Source organism: Jaculus jaculus, chromosome 17 (genome assembly GCF_020740685.1).
Source record: "Jaculus jaculus isolate mJacJac1 chromosome 17, mJacJac1.mat.Y.cur, whole genome shotgun sequence".
Lineage (NCBI taxonomy): Eukaryota > Metazoa > Chordata > Mammalia > Rodentia > Dipodidae > Jaculus > Jaculus jaculus.
The window spans coordinates 16,753,402-16,767,828 of NC_059118.1; positions in this window are offsets into that span (position 1 = coordinate 16,753,402).

Sequence of the window (14,427 nt, forward strand, 5' to 3'; positions counted from 1 at the left end):
GTTTATTTTTTGCGATAGGGTCTTGCTCTAGCTCCTGCTGATCTTGCATTCACTTTGTAGTCCCAGGCTGGCTTTGAACTCACGGTGATCCTCCTACCTCTGCCTCCCAAGTGCTGGGATTAAAGGTATGTGGCCACCACACCCAGCTTTTATTTTTTTATTTTTATTTTTTCCAAGGCAGGGTGCCACTGTAGCCCAGGTTGACCTGGAATTCACTACCTAGTCTCAGGGTGGCCTTGGACTCAAGGCAATCCTTCTGCCTCTGCCTCCCAAGTGCTGGGATTAAAAGTGTGCGCAACCACACCCGGCCACATCCAGGTTAAAAAATTCTTATCACTATTATTTTTAACTTTATTTTTATTAATTTACTAGAGTCACAGAGAGAGGGAACAAGAGACAGCAAGAGCGGGAATGGGCGTGCCAGGGCTTCCAGCCACTGCAGAGCACCTCTTTGTACAGCTGGCTAACTTGGGTCCTGGGGAATTGAACCTGGGTCCCTTGGCTTTATAGGCAAGTGCCTTAACCACTAAGCCACCTCTCCAGCCCCATTTTTTTTTTTTATTAGGTAGAAACTTTGTATGGACACATCATGTGTTGTTACTCTCATTTCCCTCCTCCATGCCCCCCTCCACTGAGGGCCCTCCTCAGTGGGATTGCTGGTGTTCCCCACAGCGATATGGGTTCTGAGCTGTGAGGGCAGCAGTCAGTCATTGGGAAGAAGCAATACTCTGGACATGACTTCCCACCTGTGGCTCTTACAGTCTTTCCACCCCCTCTTCCACAATGTTCCCTGACCCTTGGTGGTTGTGTTACAAGCTGAAGCACTTTCTGTACATGTATGAGAACCCAAGTTCAGAACTCACATAAGTGGCAGCATGCTTCTGTCATCTTAGTGCTCCAGAAGGGGACAGGTGGGTCTCCAGGGCAAGCTGCCTGATTATACTAACCAAATCAGTGAGCTTTTTGGGTGCCTCATGCTTGCATCGTGCACACATACATACATACATGAGAATATTTTAAGTGCCAAGAGTGTTTCAATGGACTATTTAAATTTGTACATTTAGGGCTGGAGAGATGGCTTAGCGGTTAAGGCACATGCCTGTGAAGCCTAAGGACCCAGGTTCTATTCTCCAAGTCCCACATAAGCCAGAAGCACATGGTGGCGCATGCGTCTGGAGTTCATTTGCAGTGGCTAGAGGCCCTGGCATGCCCATTCTCTCTCTCTCTCTCTCTCTAATAAATAAATAAAGATAAGATAAATCTTTAAAATTTTACACTTCTGAAGTGAATGTCAGTCGCTAGAAAGCTCAGTGACACATGTAAGTCAACAGATGGCAAGAAATGCAAAGGGACCATAACCTTACACACTCTTAAACTTCCCTAACATTACTATTTTATTTTTGTCTGTTTGTTTTCAAGACAGGGTCACACTCTATCCCAGGCTGACCTGAAATTCACTATGTAGTCTCAGGGCAGCCTTGAACTCACAGCAATCCTCCTACCTCAACTTCCCAAGTGCTGGCATTAAAGGCATGAGCCACCATGCCCAGCTGGTGTGACTATTTAGTAACCAATGACAGTACCCAAGTGAAAACCCACAGAGTTGATAATCACTGCTCACTTGCAGGAATGGAAATACAATAATACATGCTGACTGACATTTTTTAAAAAATTTTATTTATTTATTTGAGAGCGACAGACACAGAGAGAAAGACAGATAGAGGGAGAGAGAGAGAATGGGCGCGCCAGGGCTTCCAGCCTCTGCAAACGAACTCCAGACACGTGCGCCCCCTTGTGCATCTGGCTAACGTGGGACCTGGGGAACCGAGCCTCGAACCGAGGTCCTTAGGCTTCACAGGCAAGTGCTTAACTGCTAAGCCATCTCTCCAGCCCCTGGCTGCCATTTTATTTGCAAGTTTCTATCCTCTTTATTCTACCCATTTTCCAGGCAAACTATCTAGCTAGGTAATTGCTGCCCAAGACCTTCCCTTAGCAAAAACAAATAATAAACAATATAACCCTTTCCTGACTCAAAAATTTGGCAATTAGTAAGTTCACTTTACCTGCTTATGAGTCCCACAGTGGAGCTGAGAAACTGGTCAGTCGGGATAGTTTTTATTGATTGTTTGGTCATGAAATAACAAGATCAGCAGGATGTAGGTGTCTTGCTTAAGGCTACAGTGGCTGGCCATGGAAAAGTGTGAGCTTTCAAGTTAGAAAGTGTAAATACAGCTCAAACTTCCCTTTCAACTTTAAATTCCAGACTTCCTGAGTTTGTGAGTTCGTATTTCATCTTTCTTCATTTTATTTTATTTTCTCCTTTTTAAAAAAATTTTTTTTGTTGTTGTTCATTTTTATTTAAGAGTGACAGACAGAGAGAGAAAGAGGCAATGAGAGAGAAAGAATGGGCGCGCCAGGGCCTCTAGCCACTGCAAATGAACTCCAGATGCGTGCGCCCCCTTGTGCATCTGGCTAACGTGGGTCCTGGGGAATCGAGCCTCGAACCGGGGTCCTTAGGCTTCACAGGCAAGTGCTTAACCACTAAGCCATCTCTCCAGCCCTCTTTTCTCCTTTTCTTTCCTTTCTTTCTTTCTTTCTTTCTTTCTTTCTTTCTTTCTTTCTTTCTTTCCTTCCTTCCTTCTTTCTCTCTCTCTCTCGTTCTTTCTGTCTTTCTTTTGCTTTTCAAGGTAGGATCTCACTCTAGCCCAAGCTGACCTGGAATTCACTATGTAATCTCAGGGTGGCCTCAAACTCATGGTCATCCTCTTACCGTTGCCTCCCAAGTGCTGGGATTAAAGGCATGCACCACCACACCTGGCCATATTTCATCTTTCTGAAGATAGAGTAAAATGTCCACTGATAATCTAAAATCTTGCTATTCTTGGGCTGGAGAGATGGCTTAGCGTTAAGGCACTTGCCTGCAAAGCCAAAGGACCCAGGTTTGATTCCCCAGTACTCTCATAAAGCCAGATGCCCCAGGTGGCACATGAGTCTGGAATTTGTTGGCAGTGACTAGAGTCCTGGCACACCCATTCTCTCTCTCTTAAATAAATAAATAAAGTATTCTAAAAACCTTGCTATTCTTCCAAATTTGTACCTGTAATTTCAGAGTGCTAGATTAGGTAATTTGGGTTTTTTTTTTTTTTTTAAATCTTGTAAATTGAATTATTTATTTGAGAGGGAGTGAATGGAAAGAGGCAGATAGAGAGAGATAATGGGCATGCCAGGGCCTCTAGCCACTGCAAACAAACTCTATATGCATGCATGAGCTCGTACATCTGGCTTTACGTGGGTACTGGAGAATCAAACCTGGATCCTTTGGCTTTGCAGGCAAGTGCCTTAACCGCTAAGCAACCTCTCCAACCCTTCTTTCTTTTCTTTTCTTTTTTTTTTTTTTAATTTGATTTTTTTTTCCTATTTTTTAAAAATTTTTTCTTGCTTTTTAATTTATTTATTTGAGAGCGATAGACAGAGAGAGAAAGAGGCAGATAGATAGAGAATGGGCACACCAGGGCTTCTAGCCACTGCAAAGGACCTCCAGATGCGTGAACCCCTCGTGCATCTGGCTAACGTGGGTCCTGGGGAATCGAGCCTTGAACCGGGGTCCTTAGGCTTCACAGGCAAGAGCTTAACCTCTAAGCCATCTCTCCAGCCCTAAAATTTGGTTTTTCGAGGTAGGGTCTCACTCTAGCCCAGGCTGTCCTGGTATTCACTCTGGATTCTCAGGGTATCCTCGAACTTGTGGCGATCCACCTACTTCTGCCTCCTGAGTGCTGGGATTAAAGGCATGTGTCACCATGCCCGGCTCCCCCTCTTTCTTTTTAAACATAGTTTTTACATTTGTATATTTGTGAGCAGAGAGAGGGAGGAGAGAGAGAACAAACCAACTTGAGATGCATGTGCCATTTTTTATGACTGGCTCTATGTGGGTATTGAGCTGAACCCCAGGTCAGCAGGCTTTGTAAGCAATCACCTTTAACCACTGAGCCGTTTCCCAGCCCCCAATATAAGCTAAATTCATGTGAAAAACTAGCTGAGCAGCATTGACTAAACTGCCTGTAAATTGAGCCCTAGGCAATGACTGTTCTTTCTTCCCGGGCTCCGCCTACTCTGAGACTCAAGGCTAGAGGTGTTTGTTTGCCTTGCCAGCAGCCAGGTTTCAAGCAATCACAGGACATATTTTCACATATCCATTCATTTTCATCTGGCAGTCACTAAGAGCTCTCCCGAAAGCTTCTAAACTGATGCATTGGGCATTGGGTAGAAGACAATGTTGACTAGGCCTTTATAAACTTCAATCTTTCATGTTCGTTTTAGTTATTTTAGCCTCATACCAGTTTTAAAAGCAGCCCAAAGTTTGCAATTCAATTATAGGAAAACTGATGGTTTTTGTATTTTTTTTTTTTTTTAATGTGTGTATGAGAGAGAGAGGAGAGAGAAAGGAAAGACAATTGGTGTGCCAGGGCTCCAGACAGTGCAATCAAATTCCAGATGTGTGGGCCATCCTGTGTATGTGTGCAACCTTGCAAGCTTCCCTCACCTTGTGCATCTGGCTTACCTGGGATCTGGAAAGTTGAATATGGGTCCTTAGGCTTCCCAGGCAAGTACCTTAACCACTAAGCCATCTCCCCAGCTCAGAAAACTGATATTGTTATTTGTTTGTTTTGGTTTTTCAAGGTACTGTCTTGATCTAGCTCAGGTTCCTCAGGAATCGAGCCTCGAACTGGGGTCCTTAGGCTTCACAAACAAGTGCTTAACCGCTAAGCCATCTCTCCATCCCTTTTTTTTTTTTTTTTTTTTTTCGAGGTTGGGCTTCACTCTAGCTCAGGCTGACCTGGAATTCACTATGTAGTCTCAGGGTGGCCTCGAACTTGTGATGATCCTCCCACTTCTGCCTCCTGAGAGCTGAGATTACAGGTGTGAGCCACCATGCTCAGCTCAAAACTGATATTTTTATTTAATTTACTTTATTGATTTTTTTTTTTTTTTTTTTTTGAGGTAGGGTCTCACTCTAGCCCAGGCTGACCTGGAACTCCCTCTGTAATCCTAGGCTGGCTTTGAACTCATAGCGATCCTCCTACCTCTGCCTCCTGAGTGATGAGGTATACGCCACCATGCCCAGCTAAAAGAGACACATTCTTCAGATAACTTACCCACTGGCCAGAGCCTGCTGATCTGCTCCTGAGGGTTACCACATTTTCAAAGCAGCCCATGAAGCACCCACATGGTCAAGTTTATGGTAATCGACTCTTCGCTGTGATTCATGTTAGTTGTGCAATAGTCAGGCATGGGCTATAAGTAGGCTGCATATCCCCTCATCTTCAAGGCTGCCATTCTACCTGAATAAAGTATGATTGTTTTATAATTTGGTCATCCAAGACAATTTCCGGAATAATCACTTGGTCCTATTTACCACAGTGAAATATTACTTCACAGGTAATTTACCAATACATGTGCTCACTAGCTGCCATGTATGTATATCCATCGTGGTTTTAAAATCACAGACTGGGCAAACGACAAAAGGGAAAAATTTGCAGAACATTGGATCTAACATAAAACAGGTTCATTGATTCTCTGGTATCAGCACGCCCCAAATTAACATGGGGACCGTGACTAACTTTTTGTCATCCTTGTATCATGAGCAGAGTTTATTCTCTTGATCTGAATGCCTTCAAGAGCCAGGCGTGGTGGCGCACAACTTTAATCCCAGCACTTGGGAGGCAGAGGTAGGAGGATCGCTGTGAGTTCGAGGCCACCATGAGACTAGGTAGTGAATTCCAGGCCAGCCTGGACTAGAGTGAGACCCTACTTCAAAACAAACAAACAAACAAACAAAAACACTGAAAGCCCTCAGGAAGTCCGGGTTTATAGCTTTCCCCTGGGAATACTCACATGGACTTATGACCATAGGTCCCCTTAGTAAAGACTAAATGGATGTAGATTTTCTCTATTTCTAATAGTTCCGTTCTCAAGAACACTCATGTCCACATTCAAGCAATGGGCTCTGAGTGTAGGAACTCATTCAGACATCAGAATTGTGTGAGGGATCATGATCTTTCTGCCTGGTGGCTGATAGGCATCCTCTGCATGCCTGTTCCTTGTCATTTCTGCTTGTAGAAGGTGATCAAATTATCGCTAATCCAATTATATTTTTAATTTTATTTTTGAACAGTTCATTATATAATGTATTTAAAACTATTTTATCTATTTTATTTGCAATCAGTGAGAGATAGATAGAAGAGAGACAAAAGGGGAGAGAGAGACAGAGAGAGAGAGAGAGAGAGGTTGCACCATGGCCTCCAGCTGCTGAAAACAAACTCCAGACGCATGCACCATTTTGTGCATCTGACCTTATGTGGGTATTGGGGAATCAAATCCAGGTCATTAAGCTTTGCAGGCAAGTGCCTTAACCACTGAGCAATCTCTCCAAACCAATAGGTGGTGTATTTTGATTATATTCAGCCTCCATTATCCTCTCTTTCTGATTAAACTTATTCTCCTTCCCAACTGATCGCTTTCCTACTTTCACATCTTGTTTTTCTTAATATTTTATTTACTTGAGAGAAAGATGCAGAGAGGAGAGGAGAGAGAGAGTATGGGAACGCCAGGGCCTCCAACCACTGATAACAAACTCCAGACACATGCGCCACCTTGTGCATCTGGCTTACGTGGGTCCTGGAGCATAAAACTTGGGTCCTTTAGCTATGCAGGCAAGTGCCTTCACCACTAAGCCACCTCCCCAGCCCCATATCTTGTTGTGTTTTTAAAAATTATCTTTATTTATTTGCAAGTAGAGAGAGAGAGAAAGAATGAGCATACCAGGACCTCCAGCTGCTGAAAACAAATTCTTAGATGCATGTGCCACTTGGTGCATATGGATTTACATGGGTACTGGGGAAGTGAACCCAGGTTGTTAGGTTTTACAGGCAAGTGCCTTAACCATGGAGCAATTTATACAGCCCATATCATTTTTTAAAATTTATTTATTTTTAAGCTGGGCATGGTGGCGCACGCCTTTAATCCCAGCTCTCGGGAGGCAGAGGTAGGAGGATCTCCATGAGTTCGAGGCTACCCTGAGACTCCATAGTGAATTCCAGGTCAGCCTGGGCTAGAGTGAGACCCTACCTCAAAAAACCAAAAAAATAAAAATTTATTTTTTACTAACAACCTCCATGATTGTAAACAATATCCCATGGTAATGCCCTCCCTCCCCCCACTTTCCCTTTGAAACTCCATTCTCCATCATATCCTCTCCCCCTCTCAATCTGTCTCTCTTATTTTGATGTCATGATCTTTTCCTTTTATGATGATGGTCTTGTGTAGGTAGTGTCAGGCACTGTGAGGTCATGGATATCCAGGCCATTTTGTGTCTGGGGGAGCACATTGTAAGGAGCCCTACCCTTCCTTTGGCTCTTACATTCTTTCTGCCTCCTCTTCCGCAATGGACCCTGAGCCTTGGAAGGTGTGATAGAGATATTGCAGTGCTGAGCACTCCTCTGTCACTTCTTCCCAGCACCATGATGCCTTCTGAGTCATCCCAAGGTCACATCCATCTGAAAAGAGAAGATTCTCTACCCAAAGTGAAAGTAGCATTAATATAAGGGTATGAACATTAAGAGAAAGTACTTACTGGGCAGTTGGATGAGCATAGAATATACACTTAGCTAGACAGCAACAGACATTACACCCCTAAGGCTCATGACTACCCATTTTAGGTTTCAGTATCAGGGATGTAATCCCTCCCATGGAGCAGGCCTCCAATCCTATTAGGGCCATTGGTTTCCACCATGACGGATATGCCACTATTGCACCCATTGGCTCATTTGGCCTGGCTAGCCAAATATAAGGCTTGAAGTATCCACTCTTGAGGATCTTCACTGGTGTTTTCTCTTTCTCCCATTGAACTGCATGCAGAATGGCTTCTTCCAGCTTTCTGTCAGCTGGTCTACATGGAGGAGGTTATCAGTTCAGTTCCAACAGGATTTCTCAGTGGCCTTGCAGCCCAAGTATGTGGAGTCTTCAGCAATAGACTCTTACCATCTATTCCTGGTGGGAAACCAAAGGCCTTGGCAATGGCCTGTAATGTTTGGGGGGCATAAGGGACCTCCTGGCCAACAGCTCACTGGAATGGATCCCATCCCTGGCACTGAAAATTTTCTAGTAACAATCTATGGCTCCTGAGTGTTCCATTGTCCAAAAAAGTAGGTTTCCTCCACCTTCCCTTTACTCAGTCTCTTCCCCTGACCTCTCTTGCAGCCCATATCTTTTTAAAAAGTTTTTGTTCATTATTTATTTATTTGACAGTGACAGACACAGAGATAAAGGCAGAGAGAGAGAGAGAGAGAGAGAGAGAGAGAGAGAGAGAGAGAGGGAGGATGGGTGCACCAGGGCCTCCAGCCACTGCAAACGAACTCCAGATGCATGCGCCCCCTTGTGCATCTGGCTAACGTGGGACCTGGGGAACCGAGCCTCGAACCGGGGTCCTTAGGCTTCACAGGCAAGCGCTTAACCACTAAGCCATCTCTCCAGCCCCCCATATCTTTTGTAAAAAGTATATTTTATTTATTTATCTACTTGAGAGAGAAGAGAGAGCGAGTGTGCCAGGGTCTCCAGCCACAGCAAACAAAATCCAGATGCATGCACCACCATGTGCATCTGGTTTATGTGGGTCCTGGGGAATCAAACCTTGGTCATTAGGCTTTGCAGGCAAGCATCTCAATGGCTAAGTCATCTCTCCAGCCCTCCATCTCTCTCTTTTTTTTTTAGTATGTTTGACCCACTGAGTTAAATTAGGGTTGCTTGTATGAGCATGGGTGGGGGGGTATTTACTGCTGCATGGACAACTTTCCAGTGGCTACATGACTACCTCCAAAACCATGAGTTGCCAATAGGTCCTCTGGGAGAAATGAGTCTTATGAGCCCCTCCGTCATCCACAATGGGATGTTGACAAGCTCAGTCTTATCCAGGAAACCACAGCTGCTATGTGTTCATGAGTATAATAACCATGTCACATCCAGGTGACAGTTCCACAGCACTCCTCCCCATCCCCTGGCTCTTAGATTCTTTCTCTTCCATGATGCTCCCTGAGCCTCGGAGGGGTGATATAGACGTCCTTCTTAGGGATGAGCACATAGCCGCCACTTATGCTCAGCACTTTGGCTGTCTCTGCATTAAACTTGGGCCACTGCAAAACAGAAACTTCTGTGCTCAAGGTAATGGTTAGGAACATGATGCACATCACAGTCTGCTAAGAGATGGGAGAGGAGGAAACAGATCTCACCCTTTCATGTAGGCACGCAGTTACAACCCATTACACACATAGTCTCAAGACTCACAGTAATTAGTCTTTAATTAGTCTTTCAGCAAGAGAATTTGTCAGCACCATTTATTCTACATAATTTATCCTAAGTTCACCTGATAATTGGGGTCACCATCTGTGTTAGTTAATTGGTCTTACACAATGGAAAAAAAAAAGCTGTCTTTATGAAAGACAGAGTTTTATCAACTTGGAGCCACCCACTGGTTAGGCTTCTAACCGCTCACAGAAACTGGGAGATGGGATCCTATTATATTTCATGATACTCGTTTCTCTCTGTCTCCATATATATATTATGTATATATTATGTTCACCATTAAAAGAAATGCATGTATATCTGTATGTACACTTTAAGACAAACTAACAAATTTTCTAAAGCATATGCTCAGAGAAGTGTATTTTCCAGAGGGAGGGCTAAGCTTCCTTTTTAATTTGTCTTTGCCCTCACCTCAAGCAAGCGCTCTTTTGTGTCAGCTTTGGTCATTAGTAACCATGGTGCTTAGCGTTCTTGTAATTCTCGTCATCTCAGAAGCCATTAATCCATTCCATCATCCATCAGATTATAATTAAATCTTCTACTCCAGAAACAAGCCTGGACTATGTTCATTCAGATTCAGAGGTGAATCAGAGACAGATCCCTTTCATTAAATAAATTGTATTTCATAAAGAAAACAGATACACAGATAGATAAACGGACTTAATAATTTATTTACAGTCTAATTACAGGTACTACTAAGGGTAATGAGAACAAATGAAATAGCACAAAGAGCTGAGCTGGGCAGGGAACATTGTTGCAGGAAAAACTGCTCAGGAAGTGGTGTTTGAACTGCGGACAACACAGAAGAGGGAGTTGATGTCACAGGCCATGAAATTGAAAATGCTTCAAGATTTTTGGCTTAAGGAAGGGAGTGGATGTAAGTGGCATTTCCTATGAGTGGGAACATGGGCAAATGTAAATCTGTAGGACCACAGAAAATTCCGTTTTAAAACATGTGAATTTGGGCTGCAGAGATGGCTTAGCGGTTAAGGAATTTGCCTGCAAAGCCAATGAATCCCGGTTCGATTCTCCAGGACCCACATAAGCCAGATAGATGCACAAGGGGCGCACGCATCTGGAGTTCATTTACAGTGGCTGGAGGTTCTGGTGTGCAATTCTCTCTCTCTCTCTCTCTCTTTCTCTCTCATAAATAAATAAATAAAATATACTAAAAAAAAACACATGTGAAGTTTAGCCAGGCGTCGTGGCACATGCCTTTAATCCCAGCACTTGGGAGGCCGAGGTAGGAGGATCACCGTGAGTTCAAGGTCACCCTGAGACTACATAGTGAATTCCAGAACAGCTTGAGGTAGGGTGAGATCCTACCTTGAAAAATAAAAAAATAAAATAAATGTGAAGGGCTGGAGAGATGGCTTAGTGGTTAAGGTGCTTGCCTAAGGACTCATGTTCTACTCTCCAGATCCCACATTAGCCAAACACACAAAGGTGAGGCAAGTGCAAGGTCACACATGCCCACTAGGTGGGGCAAGCTTCTGGAGTTTGATTGCAGTGGCTGAGGTCTTGATGTTCCAATTCTCTCTCTCTCCCTCTGTCTCTCTTTCTCTTTCTCTCTACAATAAATAAAATAAAATAAAACATGTTTGGCTGGGCATGGTGGTGCATGCCTTTAATATCAGCACCCAGGAGGCAGAGGTAGGAGGATCGCTGTGAGTTCGAGGCAGCCTGAGACTACATATGGAATTCCAGATCAGCCTGGGCTAGAACAAGACCCTACTCTGAAAAACCAAACCAAAGCAACAACAAAAACATGTGAAGCCTTGGCTGCCTCTTACCACCAAAATACAGGCATGGGGCTGAAGAGGTGGTTCAGTGGTTAAAGACCCTTGCTTGGGTTCTATTCCCAAGTGCCCATATAAAGCCGGATGCACAAAGTGGCACATGTGAGGGCTGAAGAGGTGACTTGGTGGTTAAGGCATTTGTCTGCATAGCCAAGGGACCTAGGTTTGATTCCCCAGGACCCAAGTAAATAAGATGCACAAGGGGGCACACACATCTGGAGTTTGTTTGCAGTGGCTGGAGGCCCTGGCATGCTCTTTCTCTCTCTCTCCCCCTGCCTCTCTCAAATAAGAAATAAATAAAATACAGAAAAAAGTGGCACATACATTGGAATTTGTTTGCAGTGGCAAGAGGCCCTGGCATGTGTATTCTTTCTTCCTCTCTCCCCTCATCTTTGCTTGTAAATAAATAGATAAAATATTTTTAAAAAATACAAGTGCTGGGCTGGAGAGATGGCTTAGCGGTTAAGTGCTTGCCTGTGAAGCCTATGGACCCCGGTTCGAGGCTCGGCTCCCCAGGTCCCACGTTAGCCAGATGCACAAGGGGGCACACGCGTCTGGAGTTCGTTTGCAGAGGCTGGAAGCCCTGGTGCGCCCATTCTCTCTCTCTCCCTCTATCCTATCTGTCTTTCTCTCTCTGTCTGTCGCTCTCAAATAAATAAATAATTTAAAAAATAAAAATCAAAATAAAAAATACAAGTGCTAAGAAGACAAGAGGTTACATAGTGTGTGTTTTTGGAGGGGGAGTTGGTCGGTTGTAACGTCACAAGATCTCACTCTAGCCCAGGCTGACCTGCAACTTAATCTGTAGCCCAGGCTGGCCTCAAACTCACAGTGATCCTCCTATCTCAGCCAAGTGGTGGGTTACATGGTTTTAAATTCTCAGTTAACATTAGAGAGATATACAGGATGAGAGTAATCAGGGTAGAGACGTGGTTTTCAACCAGAGATCCAGACTTCCTTTTGTGGCTATGATGGGATGATTTGTGGAAGACTCATATGCCCATGAAAACAGAATTAAAAGGAAATAAGATTTTAAAAGTTAATCTGTATGCCATCATCCAAGAGCTGCCTAGGCAACTAGGTTTGAGTGGACAGAACAGTAAAAGTAAGTGGACCAGAGTGGACAGCTGAAAGTCTTTATCTGATGTTTGGCTGTAGGCATCTGGCTGTTAATATCATGATGGGACCTGAAAGCCCAGGCACAAGGAGATCTGGGCTGCAAAATGAAATGAGAACATTGCGCTCTGGAAGCCGGGACACTGGCGGCCAGTATTCCAGGGCAAGCAGATAAAAGGACGCAAGCCCAGCATCTTATTTGATTTCTCATTCCTTCTAAGTCATTTACCAAATGCTTGAACTTAACTGAGTAAGGGAATAAACTGGACGAAAAAGCTTCTAAAGTATGCCAGTCCGTCAAGGCTAAAATGGAAATCATTGACTTTCAAGACCTAACAAAGACCTAACCTTTAAGCAAACGTAGGCTTTTCTGGGCCAACACCCCTAAGGAGCACACCTGAAATATTAACATCATGGTGACCCAGAAGTGGATTTTGTTTTGTCTTGTTTTCTGAGGTAGGTACTTGCTCTAGCTCAGGTTGACCCGGAATTCACTATGTAGTCTCAGGGTGGCCTTGAACTCACAGCGATCCAACTACTTCAAGACTCCCTAGGGCTGGGATTAAAGGCATGCGCCATCATGCCCGGCAATTTTTTTTTTTTTGAGGTAGGGTCTTGCTGTAGTCCAAGCTGACCTGGAATTCACTATGTAGTCTCAGGATGGCCTCAAACTCATAGATCCTCCTACCTCAGCCTCACGAGTGCTGGGACTAAAGTAAAGGCATGCACCACTACGCCAGGCTTAAATGTGTCCACCCCAATATTTGGTTATATGTCTTAGTGATATTTTCATGAAAGCACACTGAGCTCTGCACCCATCCTTAAACACAGTGATGTTTAGAAGTAAGATCTTTCCAATGCTTCCCTGTGTCCCTCACTCTAGATATTACCAAATTATATCTGGTGCACTGGTCACTTTTTTTTTGTTTGTTTGTTTTTCTAGGCTGACCTGGAATTCACTATGTAGTCTCAGGCTGGTCTGAAACTCATGGTGATCCTCCTACCTCTGCCTCCTGAGTGCTGAGATTAAAGGCATGCACCACCAGAGCCACCTTGGATTTTTTTTTAATTTTTTACATTTTTTTTATTGACAGCTTCCATACTTACAGACAATAAACAGTGATAATTCCCTCCTCTCTCCCATTTTCCCCTTCACAAATCCACACTATCATATCCCTTCACTTCCTCCATTAGTCTCCCTCTCTCTCTCTCTTTTTTTTTTTTGAGGTAGAGTCTCACTCTAGTCCAGGCTGACCTGGAGTTCACTATGCAGTCCCAGGGTGGCCTTGAACTCATGGCGATCCTCCTACCTCTGCCTCCCAAGTGCTGGGATTAAAGTTGTGCGCCACCACACCTGGCCATTATTCTCTCTTTTATGTTGATGTCATCATCTTTTCCGCCTATTATGAGGTCAAGGTCATGGATATCAAGGTCAATTTTTGTCTGGATGGTTGCATTGTAAGAAGTCTTACCCTTCCTTTGGCCCTTACAGTCTTTCCACCACCTCTTCCACAATGGACCCTGAGCCTTGGAAGGTGTGATAGAGATGTTTCAGTGCTGAGCACTCCTCTGTCACTTCTTCTCAGCAATATGGTGCTTTTTGTATTATCACAGTGGTCACACCATCTGAAAAGAGAAGTTTCTCTAACCAAAAGTGAGAGTAGCATTAATATATGCATATGAACGTTAAATGAAGTGCTTACAGGGCAGTTTGGTGAGCATAATATATGCATTTAGCCAGACAAAATCAGGCATTACATTTCTAAGGTTCATGACCTCCCCACCATAGGTTGTTTTTTTGTTTTGTTTTGTTTTTTTTGAGGTAGGGTCTCACTCTAGCCCAGGCTGACCTGGAATTCACTATGGAGTCTCAGGGTGGCCTCGAACTCACAGCAATCCTCCTGCCTCTGCCTCCTGAGTGCTGGGATTAAAGGCATGCACCACCACCACCACGCCTGGCTCCACCATAGGTGATTAGGTTTTCAGTACCAGGCATGCATTCCCTCTCATACAGCAGGTCTCCAGTCCAATTTGACAGCAGTTGGTTTCCCCCATAACAGACATGCCACTATTACACCCATTGGCACATTTGGCCTGGCTGGCCAAACTTGAGGCATTCAGTGTCCACTGTTTTCACCACTGATGACTTCTGTCTCCC